This window comes from Lagopus muta, chromosome 30, assembly GCF_023343835.1.
Source record: "Lagopus muta isolate bLagMut1 chromosome 30, bLagMut1 primary, whole genome shotgun sequence".
NCBI lineage: Eukaryota > Metazoa > Chordata > Aves > Galliformes > Phasianidae > Lagopus > Lagopus muta.
Genome location: NC_064462.1, coordinates 1,258,565 through 1,276,275, shown reverse-complemented (window position 1 = coordinate 1,276,275; position 17,711 = coordinate 1,258,565). Strand labels below are relative to the sequence as shown.

Genomic DNA, 17,711 nt, shown 5'->3' with positions numbered 1-17,711 from the left:
GCATTTATTGTCTGCAGGGATGCCAGCAATATTTCAATCACCTGCCCCTCATCGCTGACAAAATTAGGATCCACCTGTGATTTGCAGATGCCTTACAACTCCCACATGTAATCCTCCTTTATTTATCCAAGCAAAGATGCGTACGTGACCCTTGCACCTGGCTTCCAAAGCAGAAAGCTCTATCCTTATGGTCCTGGACCGCACAGTCAAGGGAGGCTGGAGGGAAACGGTGCAACTACGTACAGCTCTTCTTTCAATGCTAGGTGCTGTCCTCTGCCAAGTTCAGTCTTTGTTGGTCTTCAGCAACCGGATGGAAGAGCTGCTTGATGCAGCGCATCTTAACGCACGGTCGTCTGAGAACTGCAGCTGTAAGGAAGTCCACGCCACCCAAAGGCTTTGTGTGAAACCACAGCTCCTGAGCGGCAGATCGTCCTGATGTGCTTGGGGAAAACTGGGTGTCACAAGCTGCTCCCATCTTAGACATCCGTAAAAGCTTGAAACAGCTCAAGATAAGCAACACTAAGCTTGAAGAGCAATTAGATTCTGATTAGCCCAGCTATCCTTTGTGAATTACCTGCAGTTTTCTTTCTGCAATGCAAAACTTACCTACAGAGAGACCCGCACAAACCGACTGCAGCAGAACACCTACTGATTAGGCTTTACACTCACAGGTGATCCTAAGAAAACAGACTCTCCCTGATTTTCCTGCTCCCATTAATAACATCTGTTTGTGAGGTTAAAAATCACAATTTTCAAAAACATGCAGCCTTACCTGATGGCTGCAGTGGGTTTCACAATACGCCAAGCCTTTTCTCTCTTGATGACCACGACCCAGGAATGGCTTTTCACATTTTGCACAAACAAAATGCTACGAAGAAAAGTACAGATTTTAAACAAGCTTGATTGATCCCGAGAAAAGCCTGCTAAGTAGGATGCATCAAATCTCTCTGAAAATAGCTACTGAACTCGTCACAAACAGGTCAGAAAGCTGTACTCATTGCCTGGCTTACATCCTGGCTCTCTTAGCACCGGTTTCATTAGATTTACATAAACGTAACCCAAAGCAAAATGCACGCCTCTGCATTTTCCCCATGATGTCAAACATCAGAGAAAGAAAAATGTAAGCTGACAATAGCACTGACACAGTACTACAGGTTGTTTTTCAAACCAGCCTCTGCCATGACACCGAAATGAGAGCTTCCCCTGTACTAAGAACCAAACAACTAACAACGTGTGCTACATCCTGCACTGCCCCTGATCCATGCATCGCTGGGGGACGCAGAAACACGCAGCTCCGTATTCTGCAGCTGCAGAAGCCGGCAAGACGAGGTGAGGGGAAGCTGACAAGAAAAGCATGCTCAGGCAACTCAACTGAAAACAAAGAATGTAGGCAAGACAACGACTGAGGCAGCTGAAGAAGACCAATGTTCTGCCCTCTGTATCAGAAAAATAATGTCAATCATTTTGCTGCCATAAGCAAGTTGGCACCCAGATTTCCTATTTCCTAAGGAAGCACCCTGTGCTGCAAACTGCAGTCTTCCATCCCGCCCCACTCCCATGCTTTACCCTCAGACTCTTCAGAGATTTAGATCGGAAGCTGGATGGCAAAACAGGCCCTAATTCTCTACATAACTGTGTGTATCACATTAGAGATATGAAAGCAACAGCTACACGTCTATTCAAAAAAAATCCCTGAAGGATCCCACTGAAATGAGAGCATTTAGTAGTGAAAACGGTGATAAACTGGACTCATACTGGGAACCCACGTCAGGAAAATAAAAATCTGTTTAAAAATTACAAATCTTCTGCATCTGATTTGTTTCTAAGGGTCTGTGGCACTGTATCATCCTACTGATCCTGAAACATCACCAGCACAAAACACACACTTGACAGGAAATCTGGTGTCGAAGTGGATAAGTAGTTAATATTTCACGTGCACATTCTAAGATACCACTCTCAGTTTTGTGATGCATTCTAAGACCTTTTCCTCATAAAAGACACTTCGCTTACTCCATCTCAGCAGGAAAGCTTTAGGAACCAAACCCTGCACATCCCTCCCAACTTTCATTCCATTTTCATCATTACCAGTGACAGAAGGAAGGGTGAAGACCCACCTGCCAGCATTCTTGACAAATCCAATACCTGCCAATACCTGTTGGCAGATATCACAGCAGAAGCACTCTGGATACCAGCGGTTGTTTATAGCAGTCACACAACCAAGAATGAACTCACCTGTAGGAAACACAGTAACAGGATGTAAAATGCCCTGCTACACAAAGTTAAAAGAAGCCTGCAACTGAATCGCTAGAATTACGTCCTCGCTTTTGCCTTGCTCTTCTTCTAGAAAAGGACACTCTTGAATTGTCGTTCACACAGCGTTGGCTTCTACTCTGCTAGGTCTATAATCAAGCCTTGAAAGGGCTCCATACTCAAAGCACAACAGAACTGAGTTTGGGTGGCCTTGACCCTACTGCGAGAAAACTCCTGCAGTCAAAGTACAGTAGGATACAGAGATGCACAGAGATGCAGCAGGAGAATGCACCTGCTAAACAGCAAATCCAACACGCACACCAATTTCTGATCTACCACAGAGTCCTGTCCTGGGAGGCACTGAAAAACGAGAAAACTACCATTTCTATTCTCTGCTGCACAGCCATGCCAAACACGCACGCTGTTCTCTGCACGCACGCTGCAGCCAAGGCCCCTGAGCAGAGCAAACGCTGCCTACAACACGTCGGGAGCTCCGCTTCCTGCTGCTGCCAAAGGCTGAAAGCTGGCTCTCAAGAGCCCACAAATCAAACAGCTGTCAAAGAGGAGCGATCAGGCAGATAACAGCATGAACAAAATGAAGTCTCACATGCAGGCTGTGGCGTTCCCATGAAGTCACAGCTGTCCAAGAATAAAACGTGATCGTCTCTAGAAGTGTCGGGAAAGCTTGAGGCATCGCTGCTGACAGCAGCCCTGCTGATTTTGGCTACTCTCACTACAGTCAAAAACCGGAAAAGCCCACTTTCAGGCAGGATCCATGCGCTGCTGCAGCCCAGGTGGGTTTTTTCTCTCTGTGAAAAGCCTTCACATTAAGCTTACCTGACATAGGAAGTCACTAACTATCCTGTGAAACGTGGTACTCTTGAATCCACGAGCCTTTCTCCCCGGTGCACAGGGCCCTGAACTTTTCAGCCGTTCGAGGGACAATGTGTGAAAGCAGCTCCGTGGCTGTGTGTCCTGAAGGTTCATCGCTGGCAGAAACGTCAAAATACACAACAACAGGGCTGGTGTCCTTTGACAGCTCCGCTGCCAGAGAGAGCTGGCCCTTCTGCAGCTCTGACAAGCTTTGCTGGCATTCTTCAATCTCCTCTCGAAAGAATCAGCCAGTTCTTGAACTTCTCATCTGACCGCAACTCGCTCTACTTCCACTTCACCGTCTGAAAACAAACCCAAGAAGAGATTTCCTTAGCTCTACTCACTGCAGCCAGAGATCAGCAGCTTTTGTTCTGTAGGATCTCCAGGGTAAAACAAAGCCAAACAAACAAAGCCAAACAAAACCGAAAAGAACTGTAAAAACCACCCAACCGACTCACCAGCATCACCTGTAGCTGTCCAAATTCAAACAGTTTGATGTTTCAGAGGGCAAGGAGTTCATTTCTGTGGCGATGACATGCTTTGCACGCACCTCAACAACTTGGTCCCTTCTCATGAGGGTCCTGGAATACTTCTGCTGTGTCCGGAAGAGGACCTTCAGCTCTCCAAGAGCGCGCTCCTTCCGCTGAGCAGCATCTCTGGCCCAGCTGTAAAGTTCTGCCCTCTCTTTGAAGACAATTCCTTCACATTCTTCTCCAGACTTTACCTCCACCTAAAACACAGCACAGTAATGCGTGATTTCCCCAGAAGCTGTTGTCACCTACAGCACTGTTACAATTCTGACATCAGATAATGCAGAATTATTCAGTGTTTTCCTCTCTTCAGTGGCTTTGTACCCTCAGCTCGACACTCATCATGCAGTGAAGTGAATGAAAAGCCCTGCCTTCTCAAAATGGAAGAGCCCAACAAGTTCCAGCGTTTGAAATTCATTTTAGCAATGCAACACGGTCTTGCTTAATCATTACACTAACCTGCAATTAAGGTCTGTTCTTTACAGGAGACCAAACTAGAAGATTACAGTCATTGCAAGCTTCTCATCCTATTAGGCACACTAGGGTCAAACACGAAATCCAGACACAAACAACTGTGTTAAGCCTTACAAAGCTACACAAGGCTACTTCCAGTTAAACTCATCTCTACTTGAGCTGACAGTTCTCCTTCCTAAAAAGCTGCATCACCACCTCCTGGTAAATCCTGTGATACGTGAGCAGTTTCTGTGCATTCTGCTTCTTCGCTGCTCGCAGCTGACTGCACAAATACCGCTGTTGTTCACTGGTTGCTGCAGTGTGTAATTCTTCCTTCCTTGTACACACTGAGTCAGCACGACTAAGAACAAGCAAATCAGCCACGAGAGCCTAACATTCAAACTGCATTAAGTCTGGACACTCAGAATAACCGCTCCCTCCAATAAAGCCGCATTTCCCCTCTCCCCTCCCTCCCTCCCTCCCAGCAACTGATAAATTTCTTCATTTATAATTACAACTGCAGTACAGAGAAATCATGATAGTAAGTTCTCTGTCTCCAACTTTCCTACAGTTCCTATAGCTACTACTGCTTCAGAGCAGCTAAGTAACAGGGATTAAGGGAAGCGAACAACTGGGGAAAAAAAAACAAACAAGAACTCTTCATTACTCTTAAGACACACTCAAGCTTGACTCGACAAGAGACTGAAGTGCCTTTGGAGCAGTGCGATTCCAAAACGAGCACCATTTCCCTTGGAAACTGCTCTGAAATCCCTCCACTCTTACATACCTGCTAGGAGGAATTCTACTAGCCAAAGCCGTTTCTACTTTAGGAGGCAAAGCTGTTTCCTTTCTCTCCCCGAGAAACCTAAGATCTGTGCCTTAGTTCCAGTGCCAGAACAGACTTGGGACACAGCCCAACAAGTCAAGCAGTTTTCAATCTGCTGGATGCTTTATTTCTCACTAAGTGAAGATAGCCTAAGAATAATACTGCAAATTTATTGCCTAAACTTTTGTAAAGACTCGACTCGTACTTTCTTCCCTTGAGTTTTCACTTCTTTCTGAGAGCCTTCTGGACTGGCATCCTCCGCGCTGCTACTCACGCCACAGACAGGTGTGGAAGGGACCTGTGCAGTTTCTCCTTCAGCCTTCTCCTCAGAAGGTTTAGTTTCCACAGCAGTAACACGTTCCCTCTGCAGCTCAGGTTTGACTGGGGGGCCTGCTGCAAAGAACAAACATTAGTGGAAAACAGCTGATAAGACAGCTAAATACTGAGATCATTTCTGGCACGTACATTATAAAGCAACCTAACGATACTCAGAACATCTTGCATTCAGAGCTTTTGAAATGGCATCCTTAGATAAAAGGACACTCATTCAGGATAACTAAGGAACTGTAAATCCGCCATGCTTTGGTATTCTGCTGCTATCCAAGAACCTCCATGCAATAATGAAGATTTCAAACTTGCCACTGCCACTACAGACACCAGCTTCCTTTGACATTTACTTATATTTCCGGTAGCCCAATATGTGCCACCTTTTATTACTATACAGACACTCACAGCCTCAGAAAGGGTGACTGGCCAAATGGAAGATGACAGGTTTTCTCAGTTGAAACACTGTTAGAGTCTGTTGGTTCCAGTAGCACTATACTTTCCTCTTCCCTTTGAAACCTTGAATTTCAGCTTTGAAATTCAAGTCTCAGACCAGGAACAGGTCAGCATTTTCATACCGTTACAAGAATTAGTGACGGCCTTACACCAAACAAAACACAGCTACAAGGAAGAGCCATACGGGAATCATCTACAGAGGAAAAGCAAAACCAAGGACTGCAAAAGACAGTCAGAAATGGAAAGCTGTCTGCAGCAGCTGTACTACCAATGAGCTCTGAGCATGTGAAATTCCAGAAGATATGACACAGCGACTGAACAGAACTTATTTCACATCTCTTCTGGGAAGTACAAGAAAAAACAGGACAATGCAAGGCTGAAGCTAAAGATGTAAAGCTACCGGAAAGGAATGGAGGCAGAGCAGCAGGATGTCTCCGAGTTGAAGGGATGACTCGAGTTGAAGCTGAAGCACACGTGCTGCTCTCGTAGCTGGCCAGTCAGAGCGAGGCCTGCGCACATTCACTGCCAGTTCAGCTCAAAAAAGGCACTCAGCACTTCACCCTGACATCTTAAACAGCGCCTCGCACAGATGCCAAAATCCTACCCGCAACTCCCTGTCTCACTGCAGAGTAACGCTGCATCCTGCATAAGGCACGTTTCTGTTCTCACGTGCAAATAGCTACAACTCAGTACCACTCAAGTTGAAAGTCTAGGACTTGAAGATCACAGACCTGCACTGGAACTGAAAGAATCGACATACTATTAAGACAGAAGAACTCAGACAGTGACTAGCACTAATGAACGACTGACTAATGAGCAGCACAGTTGAATAAATTACTAGTTCAATTAACGCTCACCTTCTTCCAGAATTTTGAACGAGAAGTTGGAGGGCCCATCTTGTGCTGGAGGAGCCAGCTTGGATGCCTCGCTCTCCCAAGGTTCCTGAGCTGCACTGCAGCTTTTGGGTGCTTCAGCCACTCCCGGTTTTTCCTGCCCTGCTTTCTGAGATGTTGAAATTCCATCAGCGCTCTTTCCTGGAGGATTAAAGCCGAATCCAAAGGGGGAACCGATGGCCGAGGTATTGCCAGATGGGAATGTCTTTTCGTTACTGAAAACGCTCTTGACAGATTCAGACCTAAATACAAACTTTGGAGCAGAAACCACGGTTTTTCTTGGCGTTTCAGAGGTGCTTAAAGCCTCTGAGGCCTCTACAGCGGCCTCAGAACCATCACCACCATGGCTGAGGTCACTTTGTTCCCTGGTAGCTTCCTCCAGCACAGCTACAGAGTTTGCACCACAAGGAGATGCTTTGGCTGCGTTCGTACCAGAAACATGAGGTGTTATCCACGTGCCTTTCTCACAGGTGTGCTCACTCTTGTCCCTGTTTGCTGTTTCTTGAGATTGGAGTGTAACTCCACCACCTGAGGGCAGTTCATTTTTGTCTTTTCCATCCATGTTTGTCAAGTCTGCTGTACGCTCCTTGGGTGGATCATCTTTCTTAGCGCAATTTGTATTGCACTCCTCTATGCCAAATTTAAATCCACCTGGAGGCATCCACACTGAGAAGTTACATCTTCCCTCTGCAGGCTTCGCTTCAGCATCTGCCAGATTCTGAGAGGTACACGCTGGGGTTTTCCCATCGAGTTTAAAGGAAACTTCTTGAAGAGATACTGCTGAACGAGTTTTGTTTGCGTTCTGCAGGGCAACACATTTTGGGGCAGTGGGTTCATTTCTCACTGAAGAGATGTTACAGTCCCACTGCCCTTCCTTTTTCGCAAAGGCGGATCCTAATTTGTCCTGTGCGGCACCGACACAGGACTCTGCAGGTTTTAAAGCTGTGGGTGCAAACGCAGGTTTTGTAAAACAGCCTGGTTCAGGCAGAGGTGGATTTGCGCTCGCCTGGGGCAGGCCGTAGTTGTAGCGATCATCACCTCCACGAGGAGAAAGGATTCCAGCAGACGGAGCATCAAAACACACAGGTGCACCACAGGTGCCTTGAGGAAACACACCAGCACAAGTGCTGTGCAGGGGCGGCGCGTGGATCGCTTGTTGCTGAGCACGTCTACGTGCTGAGGTGCAGCTCCGTTCATGCCACAGACAGGCGCCTAAAGAAAAACACACCGTTACTTCCTCGTGCAAAAGGAGAAAAAGGGATCAGGGGGCTGAAGCCCATGCAACGTGCACTCTTCATAGCAAGGTGCACCTTAAAATTAGATCTCAACTCTCACCAGTTTAAACTGAAATCATACGTTCAAAACTTGGATGGTATCTGAACACACAGACTGGAGAGAAGCGTAAGTGAACTGACTCATTTCCTTTAGTATCAAAAAAGTCAAAACCAGCAAGTCCCCATACTACTGTGGGGAAAAGAACATGGCAGACAACGAGCAGAGGACATGTGCCAGCACGTTAAAAACATCTCTTGCTGGCTGTTTCTCCCAAACCCCACATCCCAAAGATCAGCTGATAATGGAACTTTCTGCCTGTCTCCAGCAGACCTCAAGTGCAGTAAATGCTCTCTAGGGAACCGCAGTTATACCCAGCTGCACACAGAATCACAACCAGCTGTTTTCAACAAAGCAGTAGAAATGGCTTGAGCAGATTCGTTTGTCCTCACCTCTGTTGGTGGTACATTGGTTGCAGCAGTTCTTCAAAGACACTGCGAGTCACAGCAGGTGACTGGCTACTGCAAACAGACGGGCCACAGGTAGCAACTGAAAAGGAACACCAAGAAGAGAGTTTGCATCCAGTTCTCATTTCCGACTTGAATGAACTTTCCCCAGGGACCAGTTTTACTCATTCATCTCAGAACACTGCAGAAAGGTTTTAAGAAGTCTCACTCTGTTTAGCTACGCGGTCAATTAAAAATTCAGCATCAACTTACCCTTCCAAGGAGCTTCACAAACATGCTGTGCTCTCCCATAACCATCTGACACAGGATCTGCTCCACAGCTTTCAGCAGGCCAGCGATGAGATGGCACGCTTACACTGCAACTGTTACATTTCATTTCCCGTGTTTCATTCTGTTAAAGACAGGGTTTCAATTAAGAGAATGGAAACGTATGAAACACAGGTATGTGGGGAAAACCCAAGGAATGATCCCTACGCTCCTTTGCTATTTAAAAGCACGTTCAAGATCTGAGACAAAAAAAAAGAAGAGTTAACTGCTGCAATAATCCACGATCTGCCCATGCTTTACAGAACCGAGACTGTTCCTTGAAGCTAGAAATAAACCCAGAGCCAAGATGACAACAGCTAAGCTGAAGAAAGCACAACTTTCTGCACACACAATCCTCAGGATTACTTCCTATATCTGAGTACCAAATTACAGTTTGTAGGCAACAAAGTTTCACTCTTGCCCTGAATTTAAGCGGATGTTTATAGCAGTTCTCTTCACTGAGTTAAGAGGCAGCCTGGCAAGTGAAGCTTAGTTCAGTGCTTGGGTCACAAAGTACTCACCAGAACAAAAAGATCAACTGTTCTGCATCCAGTATAGTGACAAAAGCTGTTTACATTTAAAGCTTCCACTTGCTGACACAGCTTTTGAAGTAAGGACTTGTGATCTTCTGCCCACTGAAGGAGAGTCTGAGCAAAGGCTTACTGAACTTGGATTTTCTTACACAAAAGGAACACTTCCCTAAAAGAGTAACCGGCTAATATACCTGGTAGGTGTTAGTTGGTGAGAAGAGAACTTCTTGGGTGATGGAATTGCATCTTTCACTTCCACGTGCGCAGCTCGTGAGATGTTTCTGGAGGCAAGACTTCCCTCCTCACCGTTCTCCCCAAGCTCCCGGATCACTGCGCTCAGCATTTCCGTCACAGCTCTAACAGATAGCGGCAGCTAGAAATTGATTGGAAACGCAAGTCGTGAGGGCAATTCTTCCTCAGAGCAAGAGACTGCGTCCTGATCTACGGCTGAACAGTGCACACGGCTTTCTGCAGAAACTCTGGGTGTTTTTGTTGTTGTTTTCCCCCAGGAAAGCCCTACATCTGTTAACATTAACTAAGAGGACCATTCACACAAGCATTAATTCCTTTACTTACTTGGGCAGCTACTGACGGGTCAGAGGAGCTTTCCTCAATCACCTTCATCAGGCAGTGCTGCCTTTCAACAAGACAGGCTTTGCGTTCTTCTTGTTCCTCTGGTAGCACACCATCACTCTCAACCTCCTCTGCCTTTCTTTGACAAAGCTAAGTAACAGCATATCCATCAGGAAGAATTGGTCAGAACGCAAGTGACAGAAAAGCATTCTGAGGGAATGCAATTCACAAACTTACAGTGCATAGGTTCCAGTACGAAACCGCATTGTTAACAGCTTCAAAGGCTAATAAAGCATCATCAGTTTTGCCTTCAGCTGCACCCAGCATTGCAAAAGCCACACGTGCCTCTTCTTCACAGGCTGCAACCTGGAGGACCTACAACCAAAGCCACAGACAAGTCACACACAACACAGTGTGGACACCTGGAACAGTCGGTGTAAGACTGTAAGCATCTGGTAAGTAGGCAGACAGGAGGAGGTTAAGACTATGCCTGGTTTCCCTGTATGACAGGAAAGCAGCTTTTCAGAAAGCTGGTACTAAGGCAGTTCAGTGTCCTCCAATCACAGAGTTTTAAAACTCCGAGGAGTTCAACAGAAAGATACTACCAAATCTCAGCATTAGCAGTACAGTGACAAAAAAATAAGACAACCACCACCCATCAACACACAAAGCCAACCAAAACAAAACACCAACCAACCAACCATTCGCATGCAAGCCCGCGACGTACAACCCCTCTTACTCTCCTCTTTGAATATCCATCAGTACCTGGATGTCCACACCATGGAAATGCTTGAAGAGAGGATCAGCAGGTTCAGGAATACTTCTGTGCTTTTTGATAGTTTTCAACCTAAGCAGAATTTCCTTCCAGTAGCAGACGCTTCTTCCAATAGATTCCTTCTGGTCGCACGAGTTCAGGCTAACGCCCTGTTGAGGAAGAGAAATTCAAACTGTCACAGAAAATCCCAATAAAATGTCATTCTTACTTTTTCTTCTCTGATGCAGTTGTTTTCTCGAGAAGTTTCAAGAACTTTTCTCTGACACTTGGGACGTATTTCAGAAGGTCTCTCTATAGTCACAGAAAGCAACACGGGGAGAAAACAACGTTGCTTTTACCTGTGCTGTTCAGAGTCGTGAGGTAGAGAGTACTTGTCAGGCAAGGTGGTTGCTCCAGTCATGCCACCAAAATCAGCAGCACTTCTCAATACTACATTCTCATCTGATTTTATTTAGCCTGTTACCTTTGCACATCAGAGAAAAACAGACGGTACTTATTTACAGACAATCTTAACTTACTGTTGCTTGCAGGCTTCTTGCCCAGTGTATAATTAAGGCAGGTGAAGGCCGTGTCTCTCCAGGGCTCACACAGTACTCAATCCACGCTGTACAAGAAGCTTCACCGTGGCTGCCGAGCCTGGTCTGAATGTCAACAGAAACATTCCTCAGTTAGCATTCCCTCTTTTCCATCTGCTCACACGTCATTTGTTTGATGAACACAACAAGCAGCTTTAGTCCTAAGCCAGTACTTCTTTACAAATGCAATATCAGAAACGTAAAGCCCGTTTTTACAAAGCTCTTCACCATCTCACACCCCTGCAGCAAAAAGCCTTGAACGTTCAAACAAAAGGAACTGGTTTTATGCAGCCCATGGCAATCTATTCAGAAGCCCTCTAGAAGGTTGCTTCCCATATTTCCAAACTGAAGAATTCCTACGTTGTTTTTTTCTGCATGAGAGTACACACAGCATCCCACCAGGACCTTTGCTTCTCAGTACAGTTCTGTTTGCACAGCAGCAACGGTAAGCAAGGAGGTCGATGTGTGCCACGCTGAGTGCTGAACTTCTCTTGCAGTTCTAAGTTGCTAGTGAACACCATCCCGAGTAAAAAATCCTGCTTTGGTAAAAACAAACAAACAGAAGGAATTAGGGACCAAAAACCCGGCATTTAAATGCATTTAAGAACTTGGGAAGCTTGCTTACTTCAGGGACCAACAGGCAAACGCATTCAGGAGCACCTGTTTCCAGTCTCGATGTCTCGTGGGCGAGTGAAAAAGTTGTTGTAATGATCTGCGCAGTGGGAATAACACTGACACAGAATTCCACTGCAAGCCAAGCCACGCGAGGTGCTGGAGACTACAGCTGTGCATCCGAACAGCACCTGTGCAACAACAAGGGTTGTGAGAAGCTAGGGTCTGCGTCCGAGTTAGGAAGACCTGCATCTGATCAGAGCTGGGTTTCACTGCTAGAGGAGCGAGCTCTGAACGTTTCTCCCATCAAAGCACTTCCCCACCAACCTCCTCCCACCTGCTCGCCTCTGTCTAACAAGCTGCAACTAAGAAGTTCCAAGTAAGATGCTGCTTTCTTCAAGTAACTTCTGCACCTGTTCACATTACACAAATAACTCCTGCAGAAGCAACAGCTACTTCACAGAAGGGCGCAACCAAAGTACATTGGCACTTGTCAGTGGTTTTGACAAAGCACAGAATGGAGATAACATCACACTTCTCTAACAAGGAAAATCTTTGGCCTACGAGCAAGAAGCACAAACCGTTTTTTAAATGGTGCGTTATGTATTTCAAAACATGATGAACAAACTTCTTCAGAGAGGCCGCAGTAGCAGAAACTTCTATTTTATATATAAAACAGATGCACAAATATAACACACATACAAAGAGAAAGGGCCATAAGCCTCACTGCTTTGCACCCTGAATAGTCTACATGTTTCCGACCACTAACAGCCAAGTAGGAGGCCACCAGCATTCTACTCTTGTTACGCTCAAATTCAAAGCCAGACTTCATCATCAGGTTAAGCTTAAAAAATGGGAAGACCTCATTAGTTCACAACTCATGCTGGAATTATTTCACTTTCATGCCTCTAACCTGTGTTCATAGATTACACATAAATAAGTACGGGCCTTCCTGTCAGCACTTACCAGCGTACAAGCACACAAAGCTCAACAGGCAGCTTCAACTGGAAATGAATCAGAACAGACCAGAAGACAACAGTGTGGAAGCAGGAAGTATGTGAGAAATTCTTCAGAACCTGGCATGATGACGCTGCCTCTCCGCTGCAGCTGAAGGTGAAACTTCTTGCAAAGCACCCTCTCATTAGGGGAACGATGAACAGCTATGACAGACACTGGTCTGTTGCTGCAAATGAAGCACTTGGAGAAGAACCTCTGATACAGAGTCACGTGTATGCGGAGTTTAAGCAGCACCTCTCACCAATATCGTGTTCAGTAACTTCTCCTTGCTCTGGTGCCTGGGGACTGACATCTCCCACATCATCTGTGCCGAGAAAAGATCTCTCTTTAGAAGCTCCACTCCCAACGAGGCTTTCAAACAATGTAAATAAACCACTTTTGTTTGCAAAAGATTCCACAATCTCTTTCAAGAAGTCTTCCTTGCCGTGGCTTCAGTTCAGCAGCACATGACCTAGAAAAACATGGTGTCACATAAGAACACTCAAACAAGGACAACAATGTTTGATGCAGTGGGTTGTTCCTGCTGCTTCAGGCTGGGAAGCAAGATTTCCCCTTATGATATTTGCAAATTTCTAACTTACACTCTCCCTGTAATTAAGTCACTCTTTTAGCATATGGACTGACAGCAGTCCCAAGGCATTTTCAAATCCAGTTCTCCAGAGTTACTGTGAATTTTTATTATAAGGGCACTGCAATTGTCTTCAAAATAGGTAGCTGTCAGTCTCATCTATTCAGGAACAATTCAGCCCGATGCCCATCGTTTTCTTTGTTTTCATCTACAGCCCATAGGATAGTGAAGACTGAAAATGTCTGCCTCAGCTTTACCATAAAAAAAAAAAAAAAAAGAAAAAGAAAGAAAGAAAAAAAGAAAGAAAAAAAAGCAGCAAACCTGTTGGAACAAAGAAGGGAACAGAAGTGACAGGAAAAGAGCAGTATTTTCTTTTACACTTGTGTATGGGAACTGCTGAGTCACGGCCTGAACCTCTGATTGATCACCTGAGGTGAGCCATGAGTCAGCCAGAGGAGCACAGGTGAAGGCAATTCACCTGTGCTGCCGGAAGGGGTGGAGCCAGGCTGCACCCCTCCTGGACCTATTTAAGAGCTGGCTACCAGAGGGGAAGGATCTCTTCTAGAGATCCTCCTCTTTGGTATCTTCTAGTGAGCTCAACCCAAGGGTAAGCTCTTCTACTTATTCTCTTTTGTGATCCTTGTTTGCTTTGCCTTACTCTTTTGATTATATTACAATTATAACATCTTGGTTATACAACTTGGGACTAGCAGTGCGTACAAATAGTGTATTAGTAGGCAGAAACCAGCAGACTAGGAGACACTGAAAGTCAAATTCTATCTTAACGCCCTGGAGACAAAAAGAAAAAGCCCAGCACGTGTCAGGATCAAACCGCTGCTTGCAATTCATACGCAGCCAAAATGCAGAACGTTTTATGGCGTGTTCCAAGACGCCTAGCGTGCTCTTTAACAAGCCTTTAACTCTGACATTAGCTGCTCATAAGATTAAAACGGAACTACGGAACATTTGTAATTACTAGTTTCATTACCAGACTGGCTTTTTCGGTCGCAGGCCAACATTTCCAGCACATCTTGCCCAGCACCATCTCCTCTTATTAGTTTTGACTTTGGTTTAGGAATCTGGCGAGGAAAGAAAAGAATTGCTACAGCTTCTTGACAATAAAAAGCAAATCTCTTCATTTAGTCTTACAAGTTAGGAAACAAGCTTGTTTCTTTTCAGGAAAGGACACGAGGTGAGTAACTGAACAATTGCAAACAGCTGTAAGAGCGCACAAGACAAAGCGATGTTCTGAGCGCAAGCACTTGTGCAAAAGGAAAACTGATTGTATTCCATAAAGCACAGAATTCAGCTTGATCAAGCTCTGCTGTCTATGCAATAAGTGTGTGAGAGCTACCCAGCTCATTCCCCTCCCTCCCGTATCAATAACCTTAATGTTAGTTAATGCAGCTGCATTACAGAGAAGGGAACAGCCTACAGGAAATACACTCGTTAGCCCTTCAGAGTCATTGCACTGCTGACAAGTGAAACAGCTGAGATTTTCTTCACACCACTTGAAATCTTTTGAACAAGTACGGAAGTGTAAGATTTGGCGAGGAGACAGCCTTAAAAACAGCAGCTAGTTTTTGGAACGCAGGCGTTCAGTGCGTGCACAGCGAGAGCACTCAACTGCAACCACTGCAGGCACAAACTGAACAGGGACTTACATGGAAACTGTTCAGGTAACACCAGGCTGCGAGTTCACACGCATCTCTCCATCGTGCCGCGCTGCTCTGGGCTGTTTCCAGCAGGAAAGTTCCAGCACGCACGTAGAAGTGTCCCGCTCCGCACAGCGCCGGCCTCGGGCCGGCATCGCGACCGCCGCCTGGAGCGCGACATCAAGGCGCCCGCGGAGCCGCTCGTCTCCAGCGAGTTCCCCAGCGCCATCGCCGGGCCGCGCCGCCCGCCCGGACGCCCCGCTCCCCCACCTGCCGGCGGCCGCCAGCCCGTGCTCGCCGCTCTCCAGGAAGCACGGAGCGGAGCGGGGCCGGGGCGGCGCGGGCTCGGCCTCGCTGAGGTCCCCCACGTCCCCACAGCCGGGGCCCCGGAAGCAGAGCGGGCGCACGACGACAGGCATCGCCGCGGGCAGCCGGGCGGGGCCACGGGGATGCGCGCAACGACGACAAAATGACCGAGCCCAAAGGACCCCGCCCGGACTGCCCGCCCCGTTCGGCGGACTGACCAATGGGAGAGGCGAGGGGGCGGGGCCGAGAGCGGGCACCCCGCCAACGGCGGCTGCGGACGTGAGGCCGCCGCGATGGCGATGGGGCCGGCGGGACGGCGGAGCCGCGAGGCTCCGCGCGGAGAAAGCGGCGCTCCGCCGCCCCGTGCCTCGGGGACGCCGGGAGGTCAGGGGAAGGCACCGCCGCCGGCCCCGTCCGTCCCCCGTCGGAATCCAGCTGTCCTCGGAGGCGGAACCGAGCCGTCCTCCGTCGTTGCGGCGAGGCGCCGTCCCCGCTGAGTGACGTCACCAGCCCCGCGACCCGAGCAGGAGGCGGTCGTGCGGAGCAGCCGGGCCTCCGAGAGCCGCCTCGGCTTCTGCAGGTGGCTGTTCGGGGGGCATCGGGGCGGGGGCCGGGGTTCAGGTGCTGCAGGGGCCGCGTGCCGCTCTGCGTTGGCCTCGTGCCGTCACTGTGGTGCTCGGGGTTCCGCTCGGCGGGGGCGGCTGCCCTGCGTCTCCCCGCCTCCCCCACCCCGTGAGTTTCACTGCCCTCCTCCCCTCCCCTCCCCCTGCCACGGATCGCCCACAACCCCCCCGTCCCTCTGTGTGACCCCCGGGATTGCGCCTCCCTCCCCCTTTTTCCCCCTTCCGTTTCCCCCGTTCTGATCCCTGTAGTCCTCTTCCAGCCCTCCCCTCTGCGCCTCCCCCATTCTGACCCCCAGGGTCCACCTATCTGTCCCCCCGCCCTCCCGATCTCTCCCCTGTCCCCCGTTCTGATCTCTAATGTCCCTCCACCCCATCACGAGTCTCCCCATTCTGTGCTCTAGAGTCCCCCCACTTTCCCAGTCCCCTCTATCTGACAACCAGAATCCCCTCTCCTCCTCCCGGGTACACCCACTCCATTTCCCCCATTCTGATCCTTAGAGTCTCCCATCACCCCCCATTACCTTCTCTTTGACCCCCAGGGTCCCGTGTCCTCCTTGCTCCCCCCACCTTCTGACCCCTTTTTCTGACCTCTGGAGTCCCCTGTACCCCCCGTGTGCTCCTCCCTGACCCCTGGAGTCAGTTCCCCCATTTTGACCTTCAGTCCCCTCCAACCGGACTCCTTTTCTGCCCAATAGAAGCCCCCCGCAACCCCTGGCTCTCTCCTCCCACCCCTTCCTCCCTCCAGCCCCAGATGCGCTTTCTGCCTTGCAGAGGCTCTGTTCACCCCTTTCCCTTCCACAACCCACTAAATTCCCCTCCAACTCTTTTTCAACCCCATAGGCACCCCACTCCTCTCTTCTCCCCCCCAATACTCCCCTGAGGTCTACCCCAGACTCCCACCCCATAGAAGCCCCCCACAACCTCCTCACCACTCCTGGACCCCCTTTCCTCCCTGTAGAGACCCCACTCCTTTTTTTTTTCTCCTCACAATCCTCCATCCACTCCCAGACCTGCCCTTTCTGCCCTACAAAAACCCCTTTTCCCCCTTTCAACTCCTCAAGTTGCCCTCCACAATATTCCCCTCCACAATGTACCCCTCCACCCCCAGACCCTCCTTTCCACTCACAGAAGCCTCTTTCTCCTCTTTTCCCCCTCACAATCCCCTCTCCACCCCCAGGTCCCCTTTCCACATCACAGGGCTTCTAGCCCACCACAATCCCCCAGTTTCCCTCTTCCACCCTTTCTCCACCTCCAGACCCTCTTTCCAGCTCACAGAAGCCCCACTCACACCTTTCCCCCCGTAGATTCCCCACAACCCCCTATCCACCCCCAGACTTTCTTTCCACCTCTAGAAGCCTCGCTAGCCCCTTTTCTCCCTCCCGCAACCTCCCCTATCCACCCCTGGAGTCATGCAGAAGAATCTGCAGATGTCCTCGAGGGGTTTGGGGCATGTGGGGGTGTTCCCAGGTGGGTCCAGGGGGATCCTTGGGTTCATCCTGAAGGGTCTGGAGATGTCCCAGTGGGGTCTTGATGTCCAGGGGGTCTCCAGGATGCTCCCAGGGATCCCTTGAAGGATCTGGAAACTCCGAGGATGGGCCCAGGAGCTCTGAGGAGTCTCTAGGATGATCTGGAGATGTCCCACCAGTAGCCCCTATGGCCCCATAACCACTACAGCCTCATCTCATAGCCATCCCATATCCTTATCCCACACCTTTATCCCATCCCATATCCATCGCATCCACCCCATAGCCATCTCAAACCCATCTCGTATCCCTCCCTCCACACCTCGTCCCCATCCCCCACCCCATTCCCATCCCCAATCCACGT

General features: G+C 48.6%; 1 protein-coding gene and 1 pseudogene across 4 annotated transcripts in view; one reads left to right on the top strand and one right to left on the bottom strand.

The window, feature by feature from the left end:
* Positions 1-17,711, top strand: part of LOC125685980 (zinc finger CCCH domain-containing protein 11A-like) — a 105,225-nt gene that overhangs the window by 64,732 nt on the left and 22,782 nt on the right. The window lies entirely within an intron of this gene.
* Positions 3,073-15,374, bottom strand: LOC125685968 (E3 SUMO-protein ligase RanBP2-like; annotated as a pseudogene).